Raw genomic sequence first — 18,061 nt, forward strand, 5'->3', positions numbered from 1 at the left:
AGTGAGGGAGGGACACACACACACACAGTGAGGGAGGGACACACACACACACACAGCGAGGGATACACACACACAGCGAGGGACACACACACACAGCGATGGAGGGACACACACACACACACACACACACACAGTGAGGGAGGGACACACACAGTGAGGGAGGGACACACACAGTGAGTGAGAGACACGCACACACACAGTGAGGGAGAGACACGCACACACACAGTGAGGGAGGGACACACACACACAGTGAGGGAGGGACACACACAGCGAGGGACACACACACACAGCGATGGAGGGACACACACACACAGTGAGGGAGGGTCACACACACACAGCGAGGGAGGGACACGCACACATACAGTGAGGGAGGGACACACACACAGTGAGGGAGGGACACACACACACAGTGAGGGACACACACACACATAGTGAGGGACACACACAAACAGCGAGGGAGGGACACACACACACAGCGAGGGAGGGACACACAGACACACACGCACGCACAGCGAGGGAGGGACACACACACACAGTGAGGGAGGGACACGCACACAGACAGTGAGGGACGGACACGCACACAGACAGTGAGGGAGGGACACACACACACAGTGAGGGAGTGACATGCACACAGACAGTGAGGGAGAGACACGCACACACACAGTGAGGGAGGGACACACACACAGTGAGGGAGGGACACACACAGCGAGGGACACACACACACAGCGAGGGAGGGACACACAAACACAGTGAGGGAGGGACACGCACACAGACAGTGAGGGAGACACACACACACAGACAGTGAGGGAGGGACACACACACACACACAGTGAGGGAGAGACAGGCACACACACAGTGAGGGAGAGACACGCACACACACAGTGAGGGAGGGACACACACACACAGTGAGGGAGAGACACACACAGCGAGGGACACACACACACAGCGAGGGAGGGACACACACACACAGTGAGGGACGGACACGCAAACAGACAGTGAGGGAGAGACACGCACACACACAGTGAGGGAGAGACACGCACAGTGAGGGACAGACACGCACACACACAGTGAGGGAGAGACACGCACAGTGAGGGAGGGACACACACACACAGTGTGGGAGGGACACACACAGCGAGGGACACACACACAGCGATGGAGGGACAAACACACACAGTGAGGGATGGACACACACACACAGTGAGGGAGGGACTCACACACACACAGCGAGGGAGGGACACACACACACACAGCGAGGGAGGGACACGCACACACACAGTGAGGGAGGGACACGCACACACACAGTAAGGGAGGGACACACACACACACACAGTGAGGGAGGGACACACACACACAGTGAGGGACACACACACACACAGCGAGGGAGACACACGCACACACACACACACACACACAGTGAGGGAGGGACACACACACACAGTGAGGGAGGGACACACACACACAGTGAGGGAGGGACACACACACAGTGAGGGAGGGACACACACACACACAGCGAGGGAGGGACACGCACACACACAGTGAGGGAGGGACACACACACACACACACACACAGTGAGGGAGGGACACACACACACAGCGAGGGACACACACACAGCGAGGGAGGGACACACACACACAGTGAGGGAGGGACACACACACACACACACACACAGCGAGGGACACACACACACACACACACACACACAGTGATGGAGGGACACACACACACACAGCTAGGGACACACACACACACACACACACACACAGTGAGGGAGGGACACACACACACAGCGAGGGACACACACACACAGCGATGGAGGGACACACACACACACACACACACACACAGTGAGGGAGGGACACACACAGTGAGGGAGGGACACACACAGTGAGGGAGGGACACACACACACACAGCGAGGGAGGGACACACACACGCACACACACAGCGAGGGAGGGGCACACACACAGTGAGGGAGGGACACGCACACACACAGCGAGGGAGGGACACACACACACACACAGTGAGGGAGGGACACACACACACACAGCGAGGGAGGGACGGACACACACACAGCGAGGGAGGGACACACACACACACCGCGAGGGAGACACACACACACACACACACACAGTGAGGGAGGGACACACACACACAGTGTGGGAGGGACACACACAGCGAGGGACACACACACAGCGATGGAGGGACAAACACACACAGTGAGGGATGGACACACACACACAGTGAGGGAGGGACTCACACACACACAGCGAGGGAGGGACACACACACACACAGCGAGGGAGGGACACGCACACACACAGTGAGGGAGGGACACGCACACACACAGTAAGGGAGGGACACACACACACACACACAGTGAGGGAGGGACACACACACACAGTGAGGGACACACACACACACAGCGAGGGAGACACACGCACACACACACACACACACACAGTGAGGGAGGGACACACACACACAGTGAGGGAGGGACACACACACACAGTGAGGGAGGGACACACACACAGTGAGGGAGGGACACACACACACACAGCGAGGGAGGGACACGCACACACACAGTGAGGGAGGGACACACACACACACACACACACAGTGAGGGAGGGACACACACACACAGCGAGGGACACACACACAGCGAGGGAGGGACACACACACACAGTGAGGGAGGGACACACACACACACACACACACAGCGAGGGACACACACACACACACACACACACACAGTGATGGAGGGACACACACACACACAGCTAGGGACACACACACACACACACACACACACAGTGAGGGAGGGACACACACACACAGCGAGGGACACACACACACAGCGATGGAGGGACACACACACACACACACACACACACAGTGAGGGAGGGACACACACAGTGAGGGAGGGACACACACAGTGAGGGAGGGACACACACACACACAGCGAGGGAGGGACACACACACGCACACACACAGCGAGGGAGGGGCACACACACAGTGAGGGAGGGACACGCACACACACAGCGAGGGAGGGACACACACACACACACAGTGAGGGAGGGACACACACACACACAGCGAGGGAGGGACGGACACACACACAGCGAGGGAGGGACACACACACACACCGCGAGGGAGACACACACACACACACACACACAGTGAGGGAGGGACACACACACACACAGTGAGGGAGGGACACACACACAGTGAGGGAGGGACACACACACAGTGAGGGAGGGACACACACACACACAGCGAGGGAGGTACACGCACACACACAGTGAGGGAGGGACACGCACACACACACACACACACAGTGAGGGAGGGACACCCACACACACAGCGAGGGACACACACACAGCGAGGGAGGGACGCACACACACAGTGAGGGAGGGACACACACACACACACACAGCGAGGGACACACACACACACAGTGAGGGAGGGACACACACAGCGAGGGACACACACACACAGCGATGGAGGGACACACACACACAGTGAGGGAGGGTCACACACACACAGCGAGGGAGGGACACGCACACATACAGTGAGGGAGGGACACACACACAGTGAGGGAGGGACACACACACACAGTGAGGGACACACACACACACATAGTGAGGGACACACACAAACAGCGAGGGAGGGACACACACACACAGCGAGGGAGGGACACACAGACACACACGCACGCACAGCGAGGGAGGGACACACACACACAGTGAGGGAGGGACACGCACACAGACAGTGAGGGACGGACACGCACACAGACAGTGAGGGAGGGACACACACACACAGTGATGGAGTGACATGCACACAGACAGTGAGGGAGAGACACGCACACACACAGTGAGGGAGGGACACACACACAGTGAGGGAGGGACACACACAGCGAGGGACACACACACACAGCGAGGGAGGGACACACAAACACAGTGAGGGAGGGACACGCACACAGACAGTGAGGGAGGGACACACACACAGACAGTGAGGGAGGGACACACACACACACAGTGAGGGACACACACACACACAGCGAGGGAGACACACACCCACACACAGTGAGGGAGGGACACACACACACAGTGAGGGAGGGACACACACACACAGTGAGGGAGGGACACACACACAGTGAGGGAGGGACACACACACACACAGCGAGGGAGGGACACGCACACACACAGTGAGGGAGGAACACACACACACACACACACACACACAGTGAGGGAGGGACACACACACACAGCGAGGGACACACACACAGCGAGGGAGGGACACACACACACAATGAGGGAGGGACACACACACACACACACACACAGCGAGGGACACACACACACATACACACACACAGTGAGGGAGGGACACACACACACACAGCTAGGGACACACACACACACACACACACACAGTGAGGGAGGGACACACACACACACACAGCGAGGGACACACACACACAGCGAGGGACACACACACACAGCGATGGAGGGAAACACACACACACACACAGTGAGGGAGGGACACACACAGTGAGGGAGGGACACACACAGTGAGGGAGGGACACACACACACACAGCGAGGGAGGGACACACACACGCACACACACAGCGAGGGAGGGGCACACACACAGTGAGGGAGGGACACGCACACACACAGCGAGGGAGGGACACACACACACACACACAGTGAGGGAGGGACACACACGCACACAGCGAGGGAGGGACGGACACACACACAGCGAGGGAGGGACACACACACACACCGTGAGGGAGACACACACACACACACACACACAGTGAGGGAGGGACACACACACACACAGTGAGGGAGGGACACACACACAGTGAGGGAGGGACACACACACACACAGCGAGGGAGGGACACGCACACACACAGTGAGGGAGGGACACGCACACACACACACACACAGTGAGGGAGGGACACCCACACACACAGCGAGGGACACACACACAGCGAGGGAGGGACACACACACACAGTGAGGGAGGGACACACACACACACACACAGCGAGGGACACACACACACACACACACAGTGAGGGAGGGACACACACACACACAGCTAGGGACACACACGCACACACACACACACACACAGTGAGGGAGGGACACACACACACACACAGCGAGGGACACACACACACAGCGAGGGACACACACACACAGCGATGGAGGGACACACACACACACACACACACACACACAGTGAGGGAGGGACACACACAGTGAGGGAGGGACACACACAGTGAGGGAGGGACACACACACACAGCGAGGGAGGGACACACACACGCACACACACAGCGAGGGAGGGGCACACACACAGTGAGGGAGGGACACGCACACACACAGCGAGGGAGGGACACACACACACACACATTGAGGGAGGGACACACACACACACAGCGAGGGAGGGACACACACACACAGCGAGGGAGGGACACACACACACACAGCGAGGGAGGCACTCACACACACACAGCGAGGGAGGGACACACACACACACACAGCGAGGGAGGGACACGCACACACACAGCGAGGGAGGGACACACACACACGCACACACACACACACACAGCGAGCGAGGGGCACGCACACACACAGCGAGGGTGGGACACGCACACACACACACAGCGAGGGAGGGACACGCACACACACACACAGCGAGGGAGGGACACACACACACACACACACAGCGAGGGAGGGACACACACACGCACACACACAGCGAGGGAGGGACACACACACGCACACACACAGCGAGGGAGGGACACACACACGCACACACACAGCGAGGGAGAGACACACACAGCGAGGGAGAGACACGCATACACACAGTGAGGGAGGGACACACACACACACACACACAGTGACGGAGGGACACACACAGTGAGGGAGGGACACACGCACACACGGCGAGGGAGGGACACACACACACAGTGAGGGAGGGCCACGCACACAGACCGTGAGGGACGGACACGCACACAGACAGTGAGGGAGGGACACACACACACACAGTGAGGGAGGGACACACACACACAGTGAGGGAGGGACACACACACACTGTGAGTGAGAGACACGCACACACACAGTGAGGGAGAGACACGCACACACACAGTGAGGGAGGGACACACACACACAGCGAGGGAGGGACACACACACACAGTGAGGGACGGACACGCACACAGACAGTGAGGGAGAGACACGCACACACACAGTGAGGGAGAGACACGCACAGTGAGGGACAGACACGCACACACACAGTGAGGGAGAGACACGCACAGTGAGGGAGGGACACACACACACAGTGTGGGAGGGACACACACACACAGTGAGGGAGGGACTCACACACACACAGCGAGGGAGGGACACACACACACACAGCGAGGGAGGGACACGCACACACCCAGTGAGGGAGGCACACGCACACACAGTGAGGGGGGGACACGCACACACACAGTGAGGGAGGGACACACACACACACACAGTGAGGGAGGGACACACACACACAGTGAGGGACACACACACACACAGCGAGGGAGACACACACACACACACACACAGTGAGGGAGGGACACACACACACAGTGAGGGAGGGAGACACACACACAGTGAGGGAGGGACACACACACAGTGAGGGAGGGACACACACACACACAGCGAGGGAGGGACACGCACAAACACAGTGAGGGAGGGACACGCACACACACACACACACAGTGAGGGAGGGACACACACACGCAGCGAGGGACACACACACAGCGAGGGAGGGACACACACACACAGTGAGGGAGGGACACACACACACACACACACAGCGAGGGACACACACACACACAGTGAGGGAGGGACACACACACACACAGCGAGGGACACACACACACAGCGAGGGACACACACACACAGCGATGGAGGGACACACACACACACACACACACACACACATACACAGTGAGGAAGGGACACACACAGTGAGGGAGGGACACACACAGTGAGGGAGGGACACACACACACACAGCGAGGGAGGGACACACACACACAGTGAGGGAGGGACACTCACAGCGAGGGACACACACACACAGCGAGGGAGGGACACACACACACACAGCAAAGGAGGGACACGCACACACACAGCGAGGGAGGGACACGCACACACACAGCAAAGGAGGGACACGCACACACACAGTGAGGGAGGGACACGCACACACACAGCAAAGGAGGGACACGCACACACAGCGAGGTAGGGACACACGCACACAGCGAGGGAGGGACACGCACACACACAGCAAGGGAGGGACACGCACACACACAGCGAGGGAGGGACACGCACACACACAGCGAGGGAGGGACACGCACACACACAGCGAGGGAGGGACACGCACGCACACAGCGAGGGAGAGTCACGCACACACACAGCGAGGGAGGGCCACGCACACACACAGCGAGGGAGGGCCACGCACACACACAGCGAGGGAGGGCCACGCACTCACACAGCGAGGGAGGGACATGCACACACACAGCGAGGAAGAGACACGCACACACACAGCGAGGGAGGGACACGCACACACACAGCGAGGGAGGGACACGCACACACACAGCGAGGGAGAGACACGGACACACACAGCGAGGGAGGGACACGCACACACACAGCGAGGGAGGGACACGCACACACACAGCGAGGGAGGGACACGCACACACAGTGAGGGAGGGACACGCACACACACAGCGAGGGAGAGACACACACACACAGTGTGGGAGACACACACACACACACAGTGAGGGAGAGACACGCACACACTGCGAGGGAGGGGCACACACACACACACAGCGAGGGAGGGACACACACACACACAGCGAGGGAGGGACACGCACACACACAGCGAGGGAGGGACACGCACACACACAGCGAGGGAGGGACACGCACACACACAGCGAAGGAGGGACACGCACACACACAGCGAGGGAGGGACACGCACACACACAGCGAGGGACACACACTCACACACACGCACGCACAGCGAGGGAGGGACACACACACACAGTGAGGGAGGGACACACACACACACACAGTGAGGGAGGGACACACACACACACAGTGAGGGAGGGACACACACAAAGCGAGGGACACACACACACAGCGAGGGAGGGACACACACACACACAGTGAGGGAGGGACACACACACAGCGAGGGACACACACACAGTGAGGGAGGGACACACACACAGCGAGGGACACACACACACAGCGATGGAGGGACACACACACACACACAGTGAGGGAGGGACACGCACACAGACAGTGAGGGACGGACACGCACACAGACAGTGAGGGAGAGACACGCACACACACAGTGAGGGAGAGACACGCACAGTTAGGGAGAGACATGCACACACACAGTGAGGGAGAGACACGCACAGTGAGGGAGGGACACACACACACAGTGTGGAAGGGACACACACAGCGAGGGACACACACACAGCGATGGAGGGACACACACACACAGTGAGGGATGGACACACACACACAGTGAGGGAGGGACACACACACACACAGCGAGGGAGTGACACACACACACACAGCGAGGGAGGGGCACACACACAGTGAGGGAGGGACACGCACACACACAGTGAGGGAGGGACACACACACACACACAGTGAGGGAGGGACACACACACACACAGTGAGGGAGGGACACACACACACAGTGAGGGACACACACACACACAGCGAGGGAGAGACACACACACACACACAGTGAGGGAGGGACACACACACACACACAGTGAGGGAGGGACACACACACACACACACAGTGATGGAGGGACACACACACAGTGAGGGAGGGACACACACACACACAGCGAGGGAGGGACACGCACACACACAGTGAGGGAGGGACACGCACACACACACACACAGTGAGGGAGGGACACACACACACAGCGAGGGACACACACACAGCGAGGGAGGGACACACACACAAAGTGAGGGAGGGACACACACACACACACACAGCGAGGGACACACGCACACACACACACACAGTGAGGGAGGGACACACACACACAGCTAGGGACACACACACACACGCACACACACACAGTGAGGGAGGGACACACACACACACACAGCGAGGGACACACACACACAGCGAGGGACACACACACACAGCGATGGAGGGACACACACACACACAGTGAGGGAGGGACACACACAGTGAGGGAGGGACACACACAGTGAGGGAGGGACACACACACACACAGCGAGGGAGGGACACGCACACACACAGCGAGGGAGGGACACGCACACACACAGCGAGGGAGGGACACGCACACACACAGCGAAGGAGGGACACGCACACACACAGCGAGGGAGGGACACGCACACACACAGCGAGGGACACACACTCACACACACGCACGCACAGCGAGGGAGGGACACACACACACAGTGAGGGAGGGACACACACACACACACAGTGAGGGAGGGACACACACACACACAGTGAGGGAGGGACACACACACAGCGAGGGACACACACACACAGCGAGGGAGGGACACACACACACACAGTGAGGGAGGGACACACACACAGCGAGGGACACACACACAGTGAGGGAGGGACACACACACAGCGAGGGACACAAACACACAGCGATGGAGGGACACACACACACACACAGTGAGGGAGGGACACGCACACAGACAGTGAGGGACGGACACGCACACAGACAGTGAGGGAGAGACACGCACACACACAGTGAGGGAGAGACACGCACAGTGAGGGAGAGACATGCACACACACAGTGAGGAAGAGACACGCACAGTGAGGGAGGGACACACACACACAGTGTGGAAGGGACACACACAGCGAGGGACACACACACAGCGATGGAGGGACACACACACAGTGAGGGATGGACACACACACACAGTGAGGCAGGGACACACACACACACAGCGAGGGAGTGACACACACACACACACAGCGAGGGAGGGACACGCACACACACAGTGAGGGAGGGACACGCACACACACAGTGAGGGACACACACACACACAGCGAGGGAGAGACACACACACACACACAGTGAGGGAGGGACACACACACACACACACAGTGAGGGAGGGACACACACACACACACACAGTGATGGAGGGACACACACACAGTGAGGGAGGGACACACACACACACAGCGAGGGAGGGACACGCACACACACAGTGAGTTAGGGACACGCACACACACACACACAGTGAGGGAGGGACACACACACAGAGCGAGGGACACACACACAGCGAGGGAGGGACACACACACAAAGTGAGGGAGGGACACACACACACACACAGCGAGGGACACACGCACACACACACACACAGTGAGGGAGGGACACACACACACAGCTAGGGACACACACACACACACGCACACACACACAGTGAGGGAGGGACACACACACACAAAACAGCGAGGGACACACACACACAGCGAGGGACACACACACACAGCGATGGAGGGACACACACACACACAGTGAGGGAGGGACACACACAGTGAGGGAGGGACACACACAGTGAGGGAGGGACACACACACACACAGCGAGGGAGGGACACACACACACACAGCGAGGGAGGGACACTCACAGCGAGGGACACACACAAACAGAGAGGAAGGGACACACACACACACAGTGAGGGAGTGACACGCACACACACACAGCAAAGGAGAGACACGCACACACAGCGAGGGAGGGACACACACACACGGCGAGGGAGGGACACGCACACACACAGCAAGGGAGGGACACGCACACACACAGCGAGGGAGGGACACGCACACACACAGCGAGGGAGGGACACGCACACACACAGCGAGGGAGTGACACGCACACACACAGCGAGGGAGAGACACGCACACACACAGCGAGGGAGGGCCACGCACACACACAGCGAGGGAGGGCCACGCACACACACAGCGAGGGAGGGCCACGCACACACACAGCGAGGGAGGGACATGCACACACACAGCGAGGAAGAGACACGCACACACACAGCGAGGGAGGGACACGCACACACACAGCGAGGGAGGGACACGCACACACACAGCGAGGGAGAGACACGCACACACACAGCGAGGGAGGGCCACGCACACACACAGCGAGGGAGGGCCACGCACACACACAGCGAGTGAGGGACACGCACACACACAGCGAGGGAGGGACACGCACACACACAGCGAGGGAGGGACACGCACACACACAGCGAAGGAGGGACACGCACACACACAGCGAGGGACACACACTCACACACACGCACACACAGCGAGGGAGGGACACACACACACAGCGAGGGAGAGACACGCGCACACACAGCGAGGGAGGGCCACGCACACACACAGCGAGGGAGGGCCACGCACACACACAGCGAGGGAGGGACACGCACACACACAGCGAGGGAGGGACACGCACACACACAGCGAGGGAGGGACACGCACACACACAGCGAAGGAGGGACACGCACACACACAGCGAGGGACACACACTCACACACACGCACACACAGCGAGGGAGGGACACACACACACAGTGAGGGAGGGACACACACACACACACAGTGAGGGAGGGACACACACACACACAGTGAGGGAGGGACACACACACAGCGAGGGACACACACACACAGCGAGGGAGGGACACACACACACACAGTGAGGGAGGGACACACACGCAGCGAGGGACACACACACACAGTGAGGGAGGGACACACACACAGCGAGGGACACACACACACAGCGAGGGAGGGACACACACACACACACAGTGAGGGAGAGACACGCACACACACAGCGAGGGAGGGACATGCACACACACCGTAAGGGAGGGACACGCACACAGTGAGGGAGAGACACACACACAGTGAGGGTGGGACACACACAGTGAGGGAGGGACACACACACACAGTGAGGGAGGGACACACACACACAGTGAGGGAGGGACACACACACACAGCGAGGGAGGGACACGCGCACACACAGCGAGGGAGGGACACGCAAACAGTGAGGGAGAGACACACACACACACAGTGAGGGAGGGACACACACACACACAGTAAGGGAGGGACACGCACACAGTGAGGGAGAGAGACACACACAGTGAGGGAGTGACACACACAGTGAGGGAGGGACACACACACACAGTGAGGGAGGGACACACACCCAGCGAGGAAGGGACACGCGCACACACAGCGAGGGAGGGACACACACACACACACACACACACAGCGAGGGAGGGAGGGACACGCACACACACACAGCGAGGGAGGGAGGGACACACATACACACAGCGCAGGAGGGACACACACGCACACCCAGAAGGGGGGACACGCACACACACAGCGAGGGAGGGACACGCGAACACACACACAGTGAGGGAGAGACACGCACACACACAGTGAGGGAGGGACACACACACACACACAGTGAGGGAGAGACACACACACACACACACACACAGTGAGGGAGGGACACACACACACAGTGAGGGAGGGACACACACACACACAGTGAGGGAGGGACACACACACACGCACACAGCGAGGGTGGGACACGCACACACAGCAAGGGAGGGACACACGCACACAGAGCGAGGGAGGGACACGCACACACAGCGAGGGAGGGACACGCACACACAGCGAGGGAGGGACACGCACACACAGCGAGGGAGGGACACGCACACACACAGCGAGGGAGGGACACGCACACACACAGCGAGGGAGGGACACGCACACACACAGCGAGGGAGGGACACGCACACACACAGCGAGGGAGGGACACACACACACAGCGAGGGAGGGACACGCACACACACAGCGAGGGCGGACACGCACACACACAGCGAGGGAGCGACACGCACACACACAGCGAGGGAGCGACACGCACACACACAGCGAGGGAGCGACACGCACACACACAGCGAGGGAGCGACACGCACACACACAGCGAGGGAGCGACACGCACACACACAGCGAGGGAGCGACACACACACACACACAGCGAGGGAGCGACACGCACACACACAGCGAGGGAGCGACACGCACACACACAGCGAGGGAGGGACACGCACACACACAGCGAGGGAGGGACACGCACACACACAGTGAGGGAGAGACACGCACACACACAGCGAGGGAGGGCCACGCACACACACAGCGAGGGAGGGCCACGCACACACACAGCGAGGGAGGGACAAGCACACGCACAGCGAGGGAGGGACACACGCACACACAGCGAGGCAGAGACACGCACACACACAGGGAGGGAGAGACACGCACACACACAGTGAGGGAGAGACACACACACACACAGCGAGGGAGAGACACGCACACACACAGTGAGGGAGGGACACACACACACACACAGTGAGGGAGAGACACACACACACACACACAGTGAGGGAGGGACACACACACACAGTGAGGGAGGGACACACACACACACACACAGTGAGGGAGGGACACACACACACACACACAGCGAGGGAGGGACACGCGCACACACAGCGAGGGGGGGACACGCGCACACACAGCGAGGGAGGGATACACACACACACACACACATACACATACACAGCGAGGGAGGGACACGCGCACACACCGCGAGGGAGAGACACGCACACACACAGCGAGGGAGAGACACGCACACACACAGCGAGGGAGGGAGGGACATACATACACACAGCGCAGGAGGGACATCCACGCACACCCAGAAGGGGGGACACGCGCACACACAGCGAGAGAGGGACACGCACACACAGCGAGGGAGGGACACACACACAGGGAGGGACACGCACACACACAGCGAGGGAGGGACACGCACACACACAGCGAGGGAGGGACACGCACACACAGCGAGGGAGGGACACGCACACACACAGCGAGGGAGGGACACGCACACACACAGCGAGGGAGGGACACGCACACACAAAGCGAGGGAGGGACACACACACAGCGAGGGAGGGACACGCACACACATAGCGAGGGAGGGCCACGCACACACACAGCGAGGGAGGGCCGCGCACACACACAGCGAGGGAGGGACACGCACACACACAGCGAGGGAGGGCCGCGCACACACACAGCGAGGGAGGGACACGCACACACACAGCGAGGGAGGGACACGCGCACACACAGCGAGGGAGAGACACGCACACACACAGTGAGGGAGAGACACGCACACACACAGCGAGGGAGAGACACGCACACACACAGGGAGGGAGGGACACACACACACACACACACACACACACACAGCGAGGGAGGGACACGCACACACACGGCGAGGGAGGGACACGCACACACACACACACACACAGCGAGGGAGGGACACGCACACACAGCGAGGGAGGGACACGCACACACAGCGAGGGAGGGACACGCACACACACAGCGAGGGAGGGACACGCACACACACAGCGTGGGAGGGACACGCACACACACAGCGAGGGAGGGACACGCACACACACAGCGAGGGAGGGACACGCACACACACAGCGAGGGAGGGACACACACACACAGCGAGGGAGGGACACGCACACACACAGCGAGGGCGGACACGCACACACACAGCGAGGGAGCGACACGCACACACACATCGAGGGAGCGACACGCACACACACAGCGAGGGAGCGACACGCACACACACAGCGAGGGAGCGACACGCACACACACAGCGAGGGAGCGACACACACACACACACAGCGAGGGAGCGACACGCACACACACAGCGAGGGAGCGACACGCACACAAACAGCGATGGAGGGACACGCACACACACAGCGAGGGAGGGACACGCACACACACAGTGAGGGAGAGACACGCACACACACAGCGAGGGAGGGCCACGCACACACACAGCGAGGGAGGGCCACGCACACACACAGCGAGGGAGGGACAAGCACACACACAGCGAGGGAGGGACACACGCACACACAGCGAGGGAGAGACACGCACACACACAGCGTGGGAGAGACACGCACACACACAGTGAGGGAGAGACACACACACACACAGCGAAGGAGAGACACGCACACACACAGTGAGGGAGGGACACACACACACAGTGAGGGAGAGACACACACACACACACAGTGAGGGAGAGAAACACACACACACACACACAGTGAGGGAGACACACACACACACTCACTGTGAGGGAGGGACACACACACACACACAAACAGTGAGGGAGGGACACACACACACAGTGAGGGAGGGACACACGCACACACACACAGTGAGGGAGGAACACACACACACACACAGCGAGGGAGGGACACGCGCACACACAGCGAGGGGGGGACACGCGCACACACAGCGAGGGAGGGAAACACACACACACACACACACACACACACACACAGCGAGGGAGGGACACGCGCACACACCGCGAGGGAGAGACACGCACACACACAGCGAGGGAGAGACACGCACACACACAGCGAGGGAGGGAGGGACACACATACACACAGCGCAGGAGGGACACCCACGCACACCCAGAAGGGGGGACACGCGCACACACAGCGAGAGAGGGACACGCACACACAGCGAGGGAGGGACACACACACACACACACAGTGAGGGAGGGACACACACACACACACAGCGAGGGAGGGACACGCGCACACACAGCGAGGGGGGGACACGCGCACACACAGCGAGGGAGGGATACACACACACACACACACACACACACACACAGCGAGGGAGGGACACGCGCACACACCGCGAGGGAGAGACACGCACACACACAGCGAGGGAGAGACACACACACACACAGCGAGGGAGGGAGGGACACACATACACACAGCGCAGGAGGGACACCCACGCACACCCAGAAGGGGGGACACGCGCACACACAGCGAGAGAGGGACACGCACACACAGCGAGGGAGGGACACACACACAGGGAGGGACACGCACACACACAGCGAGGGAGGGACACGCACACACACAGCGAGGGAGGGACACGCACACACAGCGAGGGAGGGACACGCACACACACAGCGAGGGAGGGACACGCACACACACAGCGAGGGAGGGACACGCACACACAAAGCGAGGGAGGGACACACACACAGCGTGGGAGGGACACGCACACACACAGCGAGGGAGGGCCACGCACACACACAGCGAGGGAGGGCCGCGCACACACACAGCGAGGGAGGGACACGCACACACACAGCGAGGGAGGGACACGCACACACAAAGCGAGGGAGGGACACACACACAGCGAGGGAGGGACACGCACACACACAGCGAGGGAGGGCCACGCACACACAAAGCGAGGGAGGGCCGCGCACACACACAGCGAGGGAGGGACACGCACACACACAGCGAGGGAGGGACACGCACAGACACAGCGAGGGAGGGACACGCACACACACAGCGAGGGAGGGACACGCGCACACACAGCGAGGGAGAGACACGCACACACACAGTGAGGGAGAGACACGCACACACACAGCGAGGGAGAGACACGCACACACACAGCGAGGGAGGGACACACACACACACACACACACACACACACACAGCGAGGGAGGGACACGCACACACACACACACACACACAGCGAGGAAGGGACACGCACACACAGCGAGGGAGGGACACGCACACACAGCGAGGGAGGGACACGCACACACACAGCGAGGGAGGGACACGCACACACACAGCGAGGGAGGGACACGCACACACACAGCGAGGGAGGGACACGCACACACACAGCGAGGGAGGGACACGCACACACACAGCGAGGGAGGGACACACACACACAGCGAGGGAGGGACACGCACACACACAGCGAGGGCGGACACGCACACACACAGCGAGGGAGCGACACGCACACACACAGCGAGGAAGCGACACGCACACACACAGCGAGGGAGCGACACGCACACACACAGCGAGGGAGCGACACACACACACACACAGCGAGGGAGCGACACGCACACACACAGCGAGGGAGCGACACGCACACAAACAGCGAGGGAGGGACACGCACACACACAGCGAGGGAGGGACACGCACACACACAGTGAGGGAGAGACACGCACGCACACAGCGAGGGAGGGCCACGCACACACACAGCGAGGGAGGGCCACGCACACACACAGCGAGGGAGGGACAAGCACACACACAGCGAGGGAGGGACACACGCACACACAGCGAGGGAGAGACACGCACACACACAGCGAGGGAGAGACACGCACACACACAGTGAGGGAGAGACACACACACACACAGCGAAGGAGAGACACGCACACACACAGTGAGGGAGGGACACACACACACAGTGAGGGAGAGACACACACACACACACAGTGAGGGAGAGACACACACACACACACACAGTGAGGGAGACACACACACACACTCACTGTGAGGGAGGGACACACACACACACACACAAACAGTGAGGGAGGGACACACACACACAGTGAGGGAGGGAGACACGCACACACACACAGTGAGGGAGGGACACACACACACACACAGCGAGGGAGGGACACGCGCACACACAGCGAGGGGGGGACACGCGCACACACAGCGAGGGAGGGATACACACACACACACACACACACACACACACACACAGCGAGGGAGGGACACGCGCACACACCGCGAGGGAGAGACACGCACACACACAGCGAGGGAGAGACACGCACACACACAGCGAGGGAGGGAGGGACACACATACACACAGCGCAGGAGGGACACCCACGCACACCCAGAAGGGGGGACACGCGCACACACAGCGAGAGAGGGACACGCACACACAGCGAGGGAGGGACACACACACACACACACAGTGAGGGAGGGACACACTCACACACACAGCGAGGGAGGGACACGCGCACACACAGCGAGGGGGGGACACGCGCACACACAGCGAGGGAGGGATACACACACACACACACACACACACACACAGCGAGGGAGGGACACGCGCACACACCGCGAGGGAGAGA

Source organism: Chiloscyllium plagiosum, unplaced genomic scaffold (assembly GCF_037043375.1).
Source record: "Chiloscyllium plagiosum isolate Xiang-an unplaced genomic scaffold, Cpla_swu_hap1 HiC_scaffold_45, whole genome shotgun sequence".
Taxonomy (NCBI): Eukaryota; Metazoa; Chordata; class Chondrichthyes; order Orectolobiformes; family Hemiscylliidae; genus Chiloscyllium; species Chiloscyllium plagiosum.